This window comes from Ambystoma mexicanum, chromosome 14 (assembly GCF_040938575.1).
Source record: "Ambystoma mexicanum isolate Mex_15411 chromosome 14, UKY_AmexF1_1, whole genome shotgun sequence".
NCBI lineage: Eukaryota > Metazoa > Chordata > Amphibia > Caudata > Ambystomatidae > Ambystoma > Ambystoma mexicanum.
The window spans coordinates 564,478,287-564,492,820 of NC_090940.1; the positions used below are offsets into that span (position 1 = coordinate 564,478,287).

At 45.7% G+C, this 14,534-nt stretch overlaps 1 long non-coding RNA gene across 1 annotated transcript in view; it reads left to right on the forward strand.

Annotated features, from left to right (window-relative positions):
- The first annotated feature begins 679 nt into the window (after window positions 1-679).
- LOC138526971 (uncharacterized) overlaps window positions 680-14,534 on the forward strand; it is a 223,251-nt gene continuing 209,396 nt past the window's right edge. The window contains exon 1 of the long non-coding RNA XR_011283793.1: window positions 680-733. This is a non-coding gene — a long non-coding RNA (uncharacterized lncRNA). The remainder of the gene's footprint in view (window positions 734-14,534) is intronic.

Below are 14,534 nucleotides of genomic sequence, written 5' to 3' on the forward strand. Positions count from 1 at the left end.
ATCATTCTTTGCTGTATGCAGGGACGTTGCTAGGGGGGGGGGCTAAGGGGGCTTTTGCCCCTGATCTTTTGGTTGTAGCCCCGGATAGAATCTCAGAAGCTACAGCCAAAAGACTAGCTAGCCCCCAGTCCCAACAGTCCCCACATCAGCATAGCCCCGGGTCTTTTCCAGACCTAGCAACTCCCCTGACTGTATGGCACCTGCATTGAGTCCATTTTAAATATTCTGTATATTTTGCTTTCAAACTCCATCCCCACCAACATTGTCTCGACACCTGAGCTTGAATCATTTTCATGAACCTTCATAATATTTGTTCTAATGTCCAGCTTATTAAACTGGCATGCGAAAATTCCTTCTGCTCCATAGGAACCTGTGATCTCCAAAGCCCAGGCCAAGGGCCACACGTCGTCACTGGATTAGGACTGGGACTCTTCAAATGGAAACGTGTAGGTTTAAACCGTATACCTCGTACACCTGCTGGCATTTTAAAAGGCCTACATTTCAAATGTTCTCACGTTTTTGTGATTTAATATGCTGAGTGTTACATGTGATGGCAGCTTGTGAGAATGTTCACATGTTGTGTTACACACCCAAAAACACTACACTTTTTTTTAAAGATAATTGAATTCCCCTCTGAGTTAAATCTTCTCGTCCTCAACTCTGTTCTGTTTATCTTGCAGGCTCTCAGTCACACAGCGAAAGCAAGACGAGTGCCATAAAACCAAACATAGAGGTAATAATACTTTGCTTTATTGCAAAAAAATTGACTCTCTTTTAAAAAGGCTGTATAATTTGCTTTCAAACCCCTCCCCGCTACCCCTGCATTCTCTCTGTCACTCAAGTTGGACCCTTGGTGTTGCAACCTAAAATCCTAAATGTATACCAAGGCAACCTTTATAATCAGGCGAGTACTAGAATGAAAGCTAGGACAGGTGAGTACTAGAATGAAAGCTGGGACAGTGAGGGGACCTTCTGAAGAGGTGTGTGCGTGTTCGTGTGTGTGTACCTGTGCATCCAGCAGATTGGTAAACATGAGTTCCATTCAGCTAGATAAAGATAACACTTATTTGTACGAATGGTTAGAACGTGTTGCGCTTTGTGAGGCGTCACAAATGCAAGACGGACACACAGTTACAGTTTTATCATTATTTGCCTTTTTTTAAGTAAAAGGGGTGAGATAAATGCCTATCTTTCCCTAACCTAACAAGGATGTCACTGCCTAACAAACTAAAACTAAAAAAAATAGACCTAATGTCAAAAATGTCTATGACCCTCACACTAAGACACACAATCAAATTACACATGGAATGTTTGGCTGTTTTCAGTTCACCAAAACAATATACCAATTCAGATTTAAACATTGTAGAACGTATTCCTTGTGACCAGGGTTAGACTCCCTTTCCCTGGATTATTTGGGAATACCCTGAGCAAAGTTCACATTCAATAAGGTTCTATGCCATGTAACAAAAACTTATTTTCCATTCACTGCGTCCTTCCACTCATCAAAGTAACCATATCTTTCACAGATGCTTGGCCACAAATCAAAAACAACTGTTGTTCTCCACAATCTCCTGCTTGGTAAAATAAATATCTCTCTCTGAAAATACAAGACCAAGGCAATTATTCTCTTCAAATGCCAAGTAATTATTAGCACATCACACTTATTCTTCAAAGGAAACACTTTTGTCAGGATAGCACAGCAACTACTTTTGTAATGCAACATTTTATCAAAATGTAATAAAGTTAACAAGTCCTTTCCACCACACCTGTTTTTATCACACACACACTTCTTCAAATCATCTTCTTTCCTGGTATACTCTCCTGCCAGGGCTAACTACTATTGGTCACTTTCCTGGTTTACTTGCCTGCCAGGATGAAAACTCCTACAACTACAATTGTGCTTAGTGGCAATGCTTGTTCCAAGATTCTCCACAACAATCTTCTATGTGAGGAGGTTTGAACAATGACTGCTTCTTTTTATAGTCTCTTGATTCTTGACAATGTGGGTTACAGATTTCCTCAAGTTGGCATCCCATAAAAGGGGAGTTGTGCCCTTGTTGCCTCTGTATTACTCCTCTCCACCCTTCTGTATGTTGGCAATGCAGGTTACAGGCTTCCCCCAACTGGTGTCCCATATAAGGAGAGTTGCCTCCCCCGCTGCCTTTGTATTACTCCTCTGTGGCCTCTTGTCATGGTTGTATTACACGGCACACTCCAACCAGTGCTCCTGTCATCCCCTGGCTCAGCCGGTGACCAAAGATTTTTATGACCCCCCTTTGAAGTTGTCAGTTTGTTCTTTGTAGTGGGTGCAGGAAGGAGCTCACACCTTCTAGTCAAGCTTTAGCCACACTTGCTTTCTTTGAACTCCCCGAGCCCCTGCCTTCAAGTCTGGTAGAGAAGGGAATTATGACGCCCTTAGTAACATCACATTTGACTGCGGGATGGTTCACTGGTAGGTGCGACTTCAAATGGGAAGCGGGCTTTACTTTGTTAAGTTTCTTGCTTGAACTGGTTTTTCTGGTATTGTTTTCCTCTTCAAAGGTGACTGAAGTCTTGGGGTTGGAAACATAAAGGTCATTGCTTTAGTCACACCCCCCCCAGCATATTTCCCTGAAGCAGTGCTATCTTTTCACTGTGGCTTTTTAAATCATTTTTCTTTTTCACACGTGTGCAAAACCTTTTTGCATCTAGTGTTTGAAATCCGGTCTTGGAGGTCACAAGATTCTTTAATTTCTCCTTTTTGAGTGAGTTTGCATTTGCTGTTAGGCCATTGACAATGAGGGGTAGGCCCCCTTCCACATGGATCTTTGATTTGACCTGCACAGGAGAAAAAGCCAAGCCATTGTTCGTCCACAGTGTTTGAAGAGCTGCTGTTCAAGTGACATGGAAAGCAAAATCTGTTTCTAGTTGTAGTGTTGAAATTCTTGACCCTCATGTGAATTAAAAGTAAAACAAGACCGTTTTTGAATGCAATGTTTTTGGGTTGCAGTGTTCAAACGCTTGCCACTCATGTAAAATAAATGCAAAACAGGCCGTTTTTGGTGGAAATGTTTAAATGCAGCTATTCAGGTGAAAGGGATTTCTGTTTAGGGCCTCTAAATGCACCCCACACTCTTGGCTTCTGTCACTTCAGGTTTCCCCCAATTGGTTTCCCATATAAGAGGAATTGCGCCCTTTCTGCCTTTGTCATGCTTTACTCGTTCACTTTTCAAAAATATTAGTTTCTGCTAATTGTCTTATTTGGAGCCGCACAGGGTCACCTGGCTTCACAGGCCAACTCACCAGACTTCTCTGGCATCTCTGTTTCACTTGTTGGCACTGCAGTGGATCTTCTAGGGTCTGTCTACTCTGGTGCCAGCCACCGCATGACTGTTGAAGTGAGCACAGTCCTTCGGTCGGGCTTTGACAGCTCCATGTGGTCTCCGCTTCTGCTTCCTTACCGGAACGGTTCACAGCATGTTAGGAGCTCATCTGCCACACTATGTAGCTTTGCCCAATGCCACTTTCTGCTGCACTCTCTCTCTGCACTGCCACGCACCTTCTCCTGCGTCAGCCTCAGCTGGCGCTCCTTCTGCTTCCACAGTGTGTCCCGCATTCAGACCTGTTGCTGCCTCTACTACTTGTTCAGCGTCTATTTCCGCCAGCTGAAACTCATTCCTGAGTTTATCTTGCTCAGGTGCTTCACACTACAACAACTACACCACACATTATGTTTACTGGCACCTTTAAACTTCATTAACTCTGAGTCCATCTACTTCGTCCCAGTACCGCAGGCATTATGGATCCTGAAGTCCATAGTTGTTTTTTATAGCAGCAACATCAGTTTGTTTACAGTAAGCCATCAATGTTTCCGGAAGACTAGGGGAATCTTGATATAAAGCATTCACCAACTCCCTCTGATAGGAGTCCCCTCCCAGTTGATCCTCCCACATAATACCACCCCCAAGGGTCAGGATCAGATAGCAAATGCGTTTCCCTCACCACATGAGTGGAGGTCCATACCATGTTCTTACTGATGATCTCACAGGATTCATCACAGCTTGTGGTGTGTGCTATATGCAGTCAATAGTTATCACAATGATGAATAATCATAAAAGTTGTAACTGTTAAAAATAGAAGTATTCAGGGTTTTTTTAATAGAAAGAATCACTTTGTAAACAACAGAGCCGTGAACTGTGAGAATGCATTCCTATGTCTATGGGTTGGAATGTCATAACCACAAACGTTTAAATCGAAGCCAGAAAAAGCAAGACATTTCTGGATTTTCCCTCAACTGTCCAGTCCACTTCCTGTTTAAGCGTACTTCAAATTAATCTGCCTTCAAATGCTACAACCCCATTATTTCTTCCTAATGTCATGGGAAAGACAAAGGGCAGTGGCTATGGCTGATGGAATGTGCACAAGATCATACAGTGAGTAATACTTACCAAACAACATCCAGTCAGGAACCAAGAAACATGATACTAACCCTTGGATGTGCATGTGGAACGTGATACAAATTTATGCAAAGGAATGTTGGGTAAGCACTTATAAGCTCCTTATGATTACAAAGAATCAGCAAGCTCCTCACCCACAATTGCTGTTTCAGGTACTGTGTGTGCTAAACCCACAAACAGGAAAAGTAATGACAGGGTAGTTGAGCAAACACCCTTGATGGTATGGTATAAGGTAACTTAAAAACAATACGCATGAGGATGAGAACAGCACCTGAAATGTCAGAGAAGCCCACAAACCCTGTCGATTACAAGGGGACCCAGAAAGGCTCTAAGAGCAAAGGGAGGATAACTTAATACTTAATAACGTAAGAGTCCCGACAAGGAACAAGTAGGAATAGTGCTTCCATAATAGTGAGGAAAACATGGGCATTCAAAAAGGAGCTGGACACAACTGTACACTACACCTAATGATCAATGGGGAGCGAAGAGAGAACTGGAAGGGAAAACGAAATTACAAGCCCCAAGCCTCCCCTCTACCTACCTAGAGAAGGAAAGTAAAATGATACAAAATGGGAACTCTCTCAATGAGGGGTGTCTAAAGGATCAAAGTCACACTGCGGGACAGGGCAAGAGCACAGAAAGGGATAGGTAGTTTACTGCGCAGGAGAATTTGTGGATTTAAACACTTTTTTATTGAATTTCACTGCGAAAATACATACAGGTGGTGGGTAAGGATAATAATGAAGCTGAGGGGTTCAAGGGGAGGGGGCTTCAGGGGGTCTACCCTGCATACATTTGCGAAAAGAAATGGATCACACATACAAAAATCGTTGAAATCGAATTTGATGAATTCTCCTCGATCAAATGACCTAGAACCCAAAGAAATGTAGAACATAGTCGAACTGGGCTGCACAGGAAAAGGAAATTGCTGGAACGCGCTGACTGTAAAACAGAGGAAGACATGAAGGGAATAAAGAAAGCAGAAAATACTGATAAGCTAAATTCAAAATGCATGGATCCAAGAACAAACAAATTGAAGCTTTTAAAGCTGGTTAACAAGCACACGCCTCAGGTGTGATGCTTGCTAGCACCTGCAGACACAGCTGCTCCTTATCTTCCATCCAATCTTGTCCTGCTAGGGTGGAAATGAAGCAGTGGGCAAGGAATACTGGGAAGCATAGTTATTTATATGATATGATAGTTATAACGCACTTAATACCCAGAGGTTTCTAAGCACTGACCCAGGGATCAAAACTGCGCTGCTCTGTGCCATCTTTCTTCCAAGGCAAGCACGTTGCCCCTGAGCTATCCTCCCGAGACTCCCTTTGAATAATAAAGCACACTGGCTGTGAAAAACCCCAAATGGATCCAGAAGGGAAGTGAAAGGGGAAAAAGGGGTGTTGGAGCTCCCAAATGAGCCCAGTACCGTGTCGTGGGGTTGAGAAGGTAAGTCTAATAGGAAATAGTCCCCAAATCATGGCCCCAAGTGGCAGGAACGAGAGCAAAGGGAACAAATCATGATATGCAGACTGAAGTTGTCAATATTATTTGTGATGGGGTCTCTTCTAATCTTTTAAGGCCTCCCCATCCAACCGCAACCTTAAGCACCTCCCTGACTGGTGACTTTGTATAGTGCTGTCAGGTGTATCGACCCATGTTCAAGTTATTATGCTGCAACATTTGGTGCTGTGGGCTTAGAAAATCCAAGATGGCCGAAAAGCCCATATTTGTGCCAGAATCCAGGAAAATTGCGCAGTTTTTGCGCACACCAAATGGTCGCCTGATTTGCCACCCACCAGTGCGAGCGTGATGGGCCAGAAGCGCCATGGGTGAAACGTGGTGCCAAAGAAAAAACAGCAGTGCCTGTTAGCTCAAAAAAGCGCTTTGAAATCACCTTTGTTTCTCTGAAATGCAAGCTCAAAATGCCTATTTCAAACATTGCAAGATATTCAAAAATCTTACTGAACACCAGCAGACGTCTGGTAGAATGATGTCTTGTATGCATACCAACTCTGGAAAGATGAAAAGCCTAAAATAATGTTCATAACAAAACTGGCTGAGCTGTGGATGTCAGCAGCTTAAGTGAAATGGGATTAAAGCCACTAAAATCAAAATGTTTAAAATAAATGAGTGACCTACTTTGGAGTGTCACATAGGTTGCAAATGCTTAAATGTCATTGTTTTGAACTTAGAATCAGCGTTCTAGCTGCATGTGTCAAAATTGTAAGTTTGATTTGAATGAAGAAAAATGGGAACAAAAGTTACATTTGGCTGAAGCCTGGCTTAAAGGGATTGAATTCTGCCCGGCAACTACCCCTGACAGGAGTTGAAACTTGCCCAGCAACTGCATTCACAGGCCTGGCTGCATTCTGCTGCTCCCACCAAAAGGAGATCACACCTCTCTGATTGAATCAGGGGAGGAGTACCTGGGAGCAGGGAAACAGAACAATGAACTTCCCTTTGCTCCAAGCAATTTCTAAATCAGTGGGTCGTAAATGGCTTCCTCTTGGAAGGAAATGGGAGGGGCACTGCCTCTGTGAGCCAGCTGAGCTTGGAGGAAGTGGACAAACCAAAAATTCCCCATGTGCTTTGGGAAACCACACCCCTCTGGGCCAGAGCATAATTTTAGAAAGATGGATAATTCATAGTACATAATTGTCAAAATGATAACAATAATCTCATGATTCCTGTGATTTTTCTGTGCACATTTTAAGAGGTGTTAGGACTCTCTGGTATGTTCTGGGGGGATAGTAGCAGAAAATAGGGTATTACTCCAAATGTATGTTTGTTAAAAATTCTGACACTTCATCATCTGATGCCCATATTCCTTGCACACATTTGTGTAAATTCTGGAAAAGTTTAGAGGTTGTGTTCTGGATGAAAAGGGCAGAATTCTGTCAGAAGTGAACACAACATCTTACAAAGACAGGGATCGGATGGTTTGGTGCTACAGAAAATATGTTAACTGGACATATAATATTAGAAAAATTGTACATAGATAAATATGCATTTGGATCAAAAATAGATTTGTGGGCAAAGTGACAAGGGGAGGATTCCCTGACCCATAAACATACCTCATCACGATGACACTTTATTTCCTTCCCCCAATCAAAGGAGAGAGGAGAACTTGGCCAATGATAAGTTGTGAGGGGCAGGCTTAGTTATGCCCACGCACACACCCATTTTCAAAATACATAAAAAGTGCCACTGAGACCCAGGTAGAGACATTCACTTTCCACTTTCTTGCGAAGCACTTTGACGGGAGACTCCAGACTTCAAATCCAGACAGATCCAGAGACCAGAACTAGGAATCCAGACTTCAGAACTTGTAGCAGAGAGGCCAATCCACAAGCTGAATCCTTTTCAGCAGGCTTCAAAATCTTTTGCTACCTGATATTAAACAGCCGGGCTGTGCTGTTCGCTTCTGGCTAGAACTTTTGCTGGAACCAGAGACCCAGACCAGACCACTGTGCAGTGCCAAGAACATTTGCCAGAACCAGAGATCCAGACCAGCAGAGCAGAGAGAACCGCAGCTAAACCTGTTGACCAGATCTGTGACGAGGCCCATTCCTTCCAAAATTAGGAGTGAGTATCCAGCCAGAGCTGTGCAAAACCAATCTCTTAGTTTAAAATAATCTAATTCAACCCATTTCCACCTATTTAGAACTGCATAGAAATTGGGTGTCCATTCTGTGATTCAAACCTGTGAAAGTGTCATTTGAATCTTACTTTATTTCTGAGAATCTACCTCCACTAAATCGTCCGTATCTTTTGCACCATACATGCTAGGAACGAGATTTAACTTTCATTTTAAAGCTAAGATCCTCAGCCCTCTAACAAGACTTTCCTACTCCTTATAGTTTTTCTGTAATCGCGATCGACGCACTCAGAAAAAATGCCGCGAATTGCAATTTGACTCAAGTTTTGCCACACGTTAAAAATAGCTGTCTCTTACTTGCAACTGCTGAATTTCATTTTCAACCTGATAATCCCTCATGAATCATTGCTAGTGTTGACCTGAACTAATTCAAAGTAGCTGTCACCCACCCTGAATCTCCTATAGGGAATTAAAAACATTTTTAGCATATTTTCACTTCCTGGTAAATCACATTAAAAATATTTCTGCATGTTTTAAAAGCATACCGGTTGCTCTAAGCTTGCTAGGGGGGAACTAAAATGTGTATTGCATTTGATTATATTCCTGAAAATTGTGTGCTCTCCTTTCATCTCCTTATATAGCATGGAGGTGGAAGTGAATTGTCAAAAGAAAAAGCGATCATAGTATCTCTTGTGGAAACCATCTCAGTTATTTCTGTGCTGCATTCTTTTCCATCATTGCATTTCCTTGAAACCATAAAAGCATTCTAAGCTACCTTATCCGTTCTATACCAACCTCTAAGTGATTCATAAAAGGTGTGATATATATATACTGTTTAATTTTTCAATAAATATTTTAATTTGTAAAAACAAACCTACTTCTTGGCTCAGTGAGGTCAGGGGGATTCAAAGAGAGGGGCGTTATATAAGGGTTTATCATCCAGATTATAACTTGTCATAAAAATATATAAATAAGGGCTTCCCTTGGGCATCCCAGACTAGGCATTGACTTAGTTGGAGTGCTGAATTGGAGTCACTTAAAAGAGTGGGGGCTCAAGCCGGGACGTCCGGATTAGATCTACCACTTGTGCAGCTTAATACAGTGTGCTAACTGACAGGATACATAAATCCTGTTGGATCACCACGCTGTGATACAATGTAAAAGCACCCCTCAAAAGAAGGATGCTCTAAGGAGACGGTCTGTTTTGCAAAATAAAATACTAACTTCTGTAAGTCAGGAAGGAAATCAATTTCCAGAAAGACGACCTTGGTAGATATCAAAATAGCCAGAGAGCACCTCTTACATAAGCTATTTGTGAGAGGCGAATGGATGGAACAGGACCAGACGGTGTGGTTGCAGGCAATCGCACCCCAGATCACTGCAACATGGTCAGATATATGGAGAGATCAGGGTCCATTACATGTGGCCCTGAGTGAACTATATATGGCCCCTAAAGCCAAAGATGAGCACGACAAGATTGTCAGGATAGCAGCATATTTATATTTATATATGGGAGCCATACAAGACAAATGTGCTGAAGGCCAAGATCTGGCAAATAGGCAACATATGGCATTAGAGAAGGCCCAATCTGACCTGGTCTCTTCTGAGCAGAGGCTGCACAGGAGCCTGGAGTCAGAAAGTGAGAGTAGACAGTATCTCATTAAAATCAAAGAGGATATGGGTATCTTGCAACAGGAAAAGTCTGACTAGGATACCAGATTTCTGGCCTTGCAGAAGGAGTACCAAGAAGGTTTGGACTCCCTACTGCAGAGCCAGAGAAAGCTGGAGCAACAACTATAGGGCATGCGCAGAGCAGGTAGTCACCCTGCAAAGCCACCTAGATAGGGAGAAGGCAGAGAGCAACAAACTGATTCTGAAAGACCTGGATACCCAGACAGAATTTGAGGAAGAGCGCCAGAAAGCTGGTGCCCTTCAAAGGCAGAGGGACGACCTGGCAGCACAGAGGCAGGCTCTTAGTCAGGAAAGGGACACCGTAGGCCAGGAAGTCTGCCACTTAAAAAGAAAAATGGAAGAAAATCACCTGGCCCTCCAGGGACTGGGTGACCTCCAAAAAGAGCATCAAAACTTGTTGGAGCACAACAGGAGGGTGGAAGATGCTCTGGCAAGAAAGGAGCAGGCCAGTAGGGACGGGACTCAGGAGGTAACCCTCCTGCAGCAAAGACTGGCCCAGTACTCCAAGACTAACCAGGAAGCACAGCGAGAGAATGAGGCTCTCTGCCAGCACAATGATAGGCTCCAGCAACAGGTAGCCATGCAGGAGAGACTGATAGAGTCTAGTAAGGCCTTGACTGAGGAATTGAAAGCACAGGCTCTTGCATGGCAACAGGGAGGAGGGGCTGATAGAGATGAGGTTCGCTGGGAAAGGGAAACACCTGAGCATAACCTCAGGATCCCTAGTACCAGAGGCCTTCACCTCTCCCAGTCCCTGGACTCTGCCACCCCCATGTCCCCTGGCGCACATGAGCACAGGGCCACAGGGATGGCAGATTAGTATCCAGCCAAAAGTATGGGGCTCATAAGCCAGTACCACCCAGGAATGGATGCGCGGGCATCCGGGTGTGGGCACCTAAGTTCAGTGCAATTTAGTGGGGAACCCCAGGAGAGTAGACCCACTAAGGGCATCCTGAAAACCTCTGCGCAGTTAGGTCAGTGGGGTGGGGGGTACCCATCAAATCTTGGCATTAAGGAGGTATCTGAAGACTCCTCTGAGTGTCACAGGACACAGGAGACCAGGTCCCCACATTCTGCCAGCCATTCCCAGGCTTGCAGAATCCGGGAAAACCTGGAAGATCAGACGGGCACCTCTAGGAGCAGTGCTTCTGAGTCAGAGGATGAATGGACCAGGGTTACCCGAACCAAAAAGGCCAATAAGGCAAACAGGGCCTTGCTTAAGGACCCCTTAAAACAGATTAAGGCAATAAGGAGTGTCATCACCCTTTATCACAAGAACGCCAAGTATTCTGTTTGGGAACACTTGGAGCTTTACAAGCAAATGATGGAGACTTTCCATTTGAAAGACAGCAGTAGCTGCATTCAGTATGTAAAATGGACATTCTCCCCAGAATACTCCAGAATCTTTGCAGGGCTGGAGGACCAAAATCATGCAAGATGGTCCACCTACAGGGCGGCCATCTTAAAGCACATTTCTGTTCACCGTAATCCCCAAGAAGCTCGCAAGGCAGCCTACAATTTGCAATGTGGGAAGGATCAGGCCCCACAAGAATTTGTGCAGGAATTGAAGCGTGCTTTTGCGCAGACTACCAGAAGGGTGCGCACGGACAGTAAAGAGTTTGTAAATATGTTTTTCCATGCTTTGCCCAAATACATCATGACCCAGCTAGTGAGAGATTTTCACGAGAAAAGATCACTAGACTGGGTCATTGAACAGGCCACCCAAATCTATGAGGTGCAGAAGCCCATAGAAAATAAAAATAACGCCAGAAAAGTCCCAAACCGACCAGCACCCCTGCTGCTGCCAAGGTGGCAGAGGTAAAGGTTGCCCCCATTTTAGATTTGGAGATGGGGGGCCTAAAAACCTGCCTGCACCGAATAATTCTCAGCCCATAAGGCCCTCGGGCCAGTCACAAACAGGGAGTCAAGGAGGTAGTCCCACAAATGGGGTCCCTCGCTCCCCTGACTATGAAAGTCCCTGCTACAAGGGAAACCGACCCATCCTGGGGTATGTGTGGACTCCTCCAGCCCAAGGGGGGGGATCCAACCAGGCACCCAACCCAGGGAACTTCCCTCCTAACTTCCCACAGGAGGGCAGAAATTCACCAAACCCTGGGCAGAACTTTTTCCTCAGGTATCCACCCAACTTCCAGCCCCAAAATCATCCATACTTCTTTCCCCAATTCTCTGAGCCCAGACAACCTAATCCGGGAGAGGGGAGGCCAAGGGTGGAGGGGTACCCAAATCTTCCCAATCCGGGGTACTACCAGAGAAGGGATAGCTACCCTTCCCGGGTTCTGCCCAGGGGAGAAAACTGAACCCCGCATCAGCCTGAGCGGGTTTCACAGAGCACCAGGTCCAAAATATGGCACGGGATCTGGGTCACATGCTGAGGGCTCAACAGAACCCTCAGATGAGCATGCCGGCGCAGAATGCCCCAATCTCTGGGCCTGGTGCTGCAGAACAATGGCGGGGCAGCACCCCAATAACCCACCGGTTCCCAGGAGGAGGCGCAAGGGGAAGGGGCGTGTAAAGACTTGGAGGAAGCTTCCTTCCCCACTTGTAAACAGCCCCTGGAAACCGAGGAACCAGAAACAAAATCTCCTACCCCTGAAAGTCTGCCACCCAAGGAGCAGAGAGGAGGTAGGAGAAACAAAGGACCCAAACAGACCCAGTTTGCGGAGGAGGTACAGATCTTCCAATTTGAGGGAGAGGGATCCTCAGAGGATCCTGGGAAAAGGATCTTCTCCTTCAGAGATGGGAGAACTCCTCCCAAAGAAAGATGGCTCCCAAGGGATTCACATCCCGACTGGGAGATGTGGGGACTGAGCTAGCGCCGCCCATCATCTCATCCCAGAACCAACCACATCAAAATCCCCTGGTTCCAACCCATCCTGGTGACTGCCTCCAAAAAGGGGGGGCGGCCCAGAACCGGAACCAGGGGAACCCACAATGGCTTTGATTTCCAGTTGCCAACTTTTTCTTGCAGATTCCCATGACTCTCCACAGAATTCTGCCCAGATCTCTTCTCTCGCAATGTCCAAAACTAAAAAATTAGCCCACCAGTTGTCCAAAAATGTGCATTAGCTGTGCCCCCTTCAGGAGAAGGTGGGAAGATACTATTCCCCGGTACAAGTACAGGGGCAGGGTACAATTTTGGCACTGGTAGACACCGGATCCCAAGCTACCTTTTTTCCAAAAGGGCCTTTGATGAACTAAATGCAGGAAGGGGGGAGAATTACCAAATTCCTCTCACCTCTCTTCCTGGACAACTTCAGAACTTTGACAGGAAGGAAATTCCCATCGAGGGGACTGCAGATTTGGACATCAAAATTGGGCGACACAAGGTGAAACACCCGGTCATAGTAGTGACTCCAGAGGGCACCCCTTGTTTACTAGGGAATGACCTCCTGAGAAGGTTTTCACCCCTAATAGATTGTGTAAACAAGGTCCTCTAGGCCCAGACTAGCCGACCAATAAAATTAAAACAGAGTGACAACCATGTTAGTTTAAACAGCACATGCCACATGGTTGAGCAAAACATCTGACCAAGTAGAATTTCACTTCCAGAACAACCAAATTCCATACATGACAGTAATAGCAGTAGGACAACAGACTGGTGATGGGGGGTCCTCTCTATTTCTGAAAATCAACCTTCCTTCCAGTTTAAGGTGGTATTCCATACTATAAGGAAACACTCTGAAATTCTTTACTAATTCACAATCAGACATTCCCACTCCAATAGTCCAGAAAGATGTGAAATCAGCTCAGAGCCTGTCTGATATTCAGCAAATTGGAGAGCAGTTGTTCATCCCTGTTCAGTTAAATGATGGGAAGGACTCTGTTCTCGCCCAAGTGTGTGTGTGAACAACGGTAAGAGCTTCATCAGCGAAGCCACGTTCCACCAACTCCCAAAAGATCCAGCCATTCCCACATTCAAACTGATAGACAAATGGGAAATGGACCTGGAAGCACCCAATTCCAAACATCTCCTGCCAAGCAGGTGTATGCTCAAAATCTCCATTGGCAACAAGAGCATAGTCCATAATTGTTGGGTCGTGCGAGACGTCACTACCGCCTTTTACTTAGGCAGTGATATTCTCAATCGCTTTGCCATTAGTTTGGACCTAATAAACTTCAAAGCTTGTTCCTGATTAGCGGATAATCCCATGGGCTTTGATGATCCAGAAAAAGCATTTAGGTCAGCTCAATTGCTACCTTATGCAGTTGAAATTCAGATTAAAGAGGAAGTCACGGGGCCTGAAGCAGGCCCGTGGCGGCCCGGCACCAACTGCACCGGTGAATCCCCGGGGGGCCGACGCAGGAACGCACCCCCTCCCCAGTTTTGACTCTCCCCCCTTGGGGACAAGCGGGGCTTCGGGCTAGACGGCAGCGGCCCCAGCCCCCAACACACCAACGGATCGGGGGGCCGACGCTGGAGCACACCCCCCCCTGTCTCGCTCGCCCCGGCTTTGGCTTCCCCCCCATCCCCCTGAGGACAAAAGAGAATGTAGACAAGGGACACGGACCCAGAGTGACTGGCAAGGTGGGACCCCGGGAGGGGAGACCTACGTCAAAGAGAGATCGGCATACGGAGGAACATAGGGGACCAAGGACTATTGGCGAGAGGTCAATCGGACTATTCCCCTCACGACCACCCCACTGGAGCACGAAGCCGCGAGCACATCGCGGGAGGAGAAGGCACCGGAGGCACGCCAGAGGGCCCCACCGACACCAGACCCCCAACTTCTCGACTGGGCCACGTTCCACATACGGAAGCTTCGGCCTGGCTGCACCCATCGCTTGGG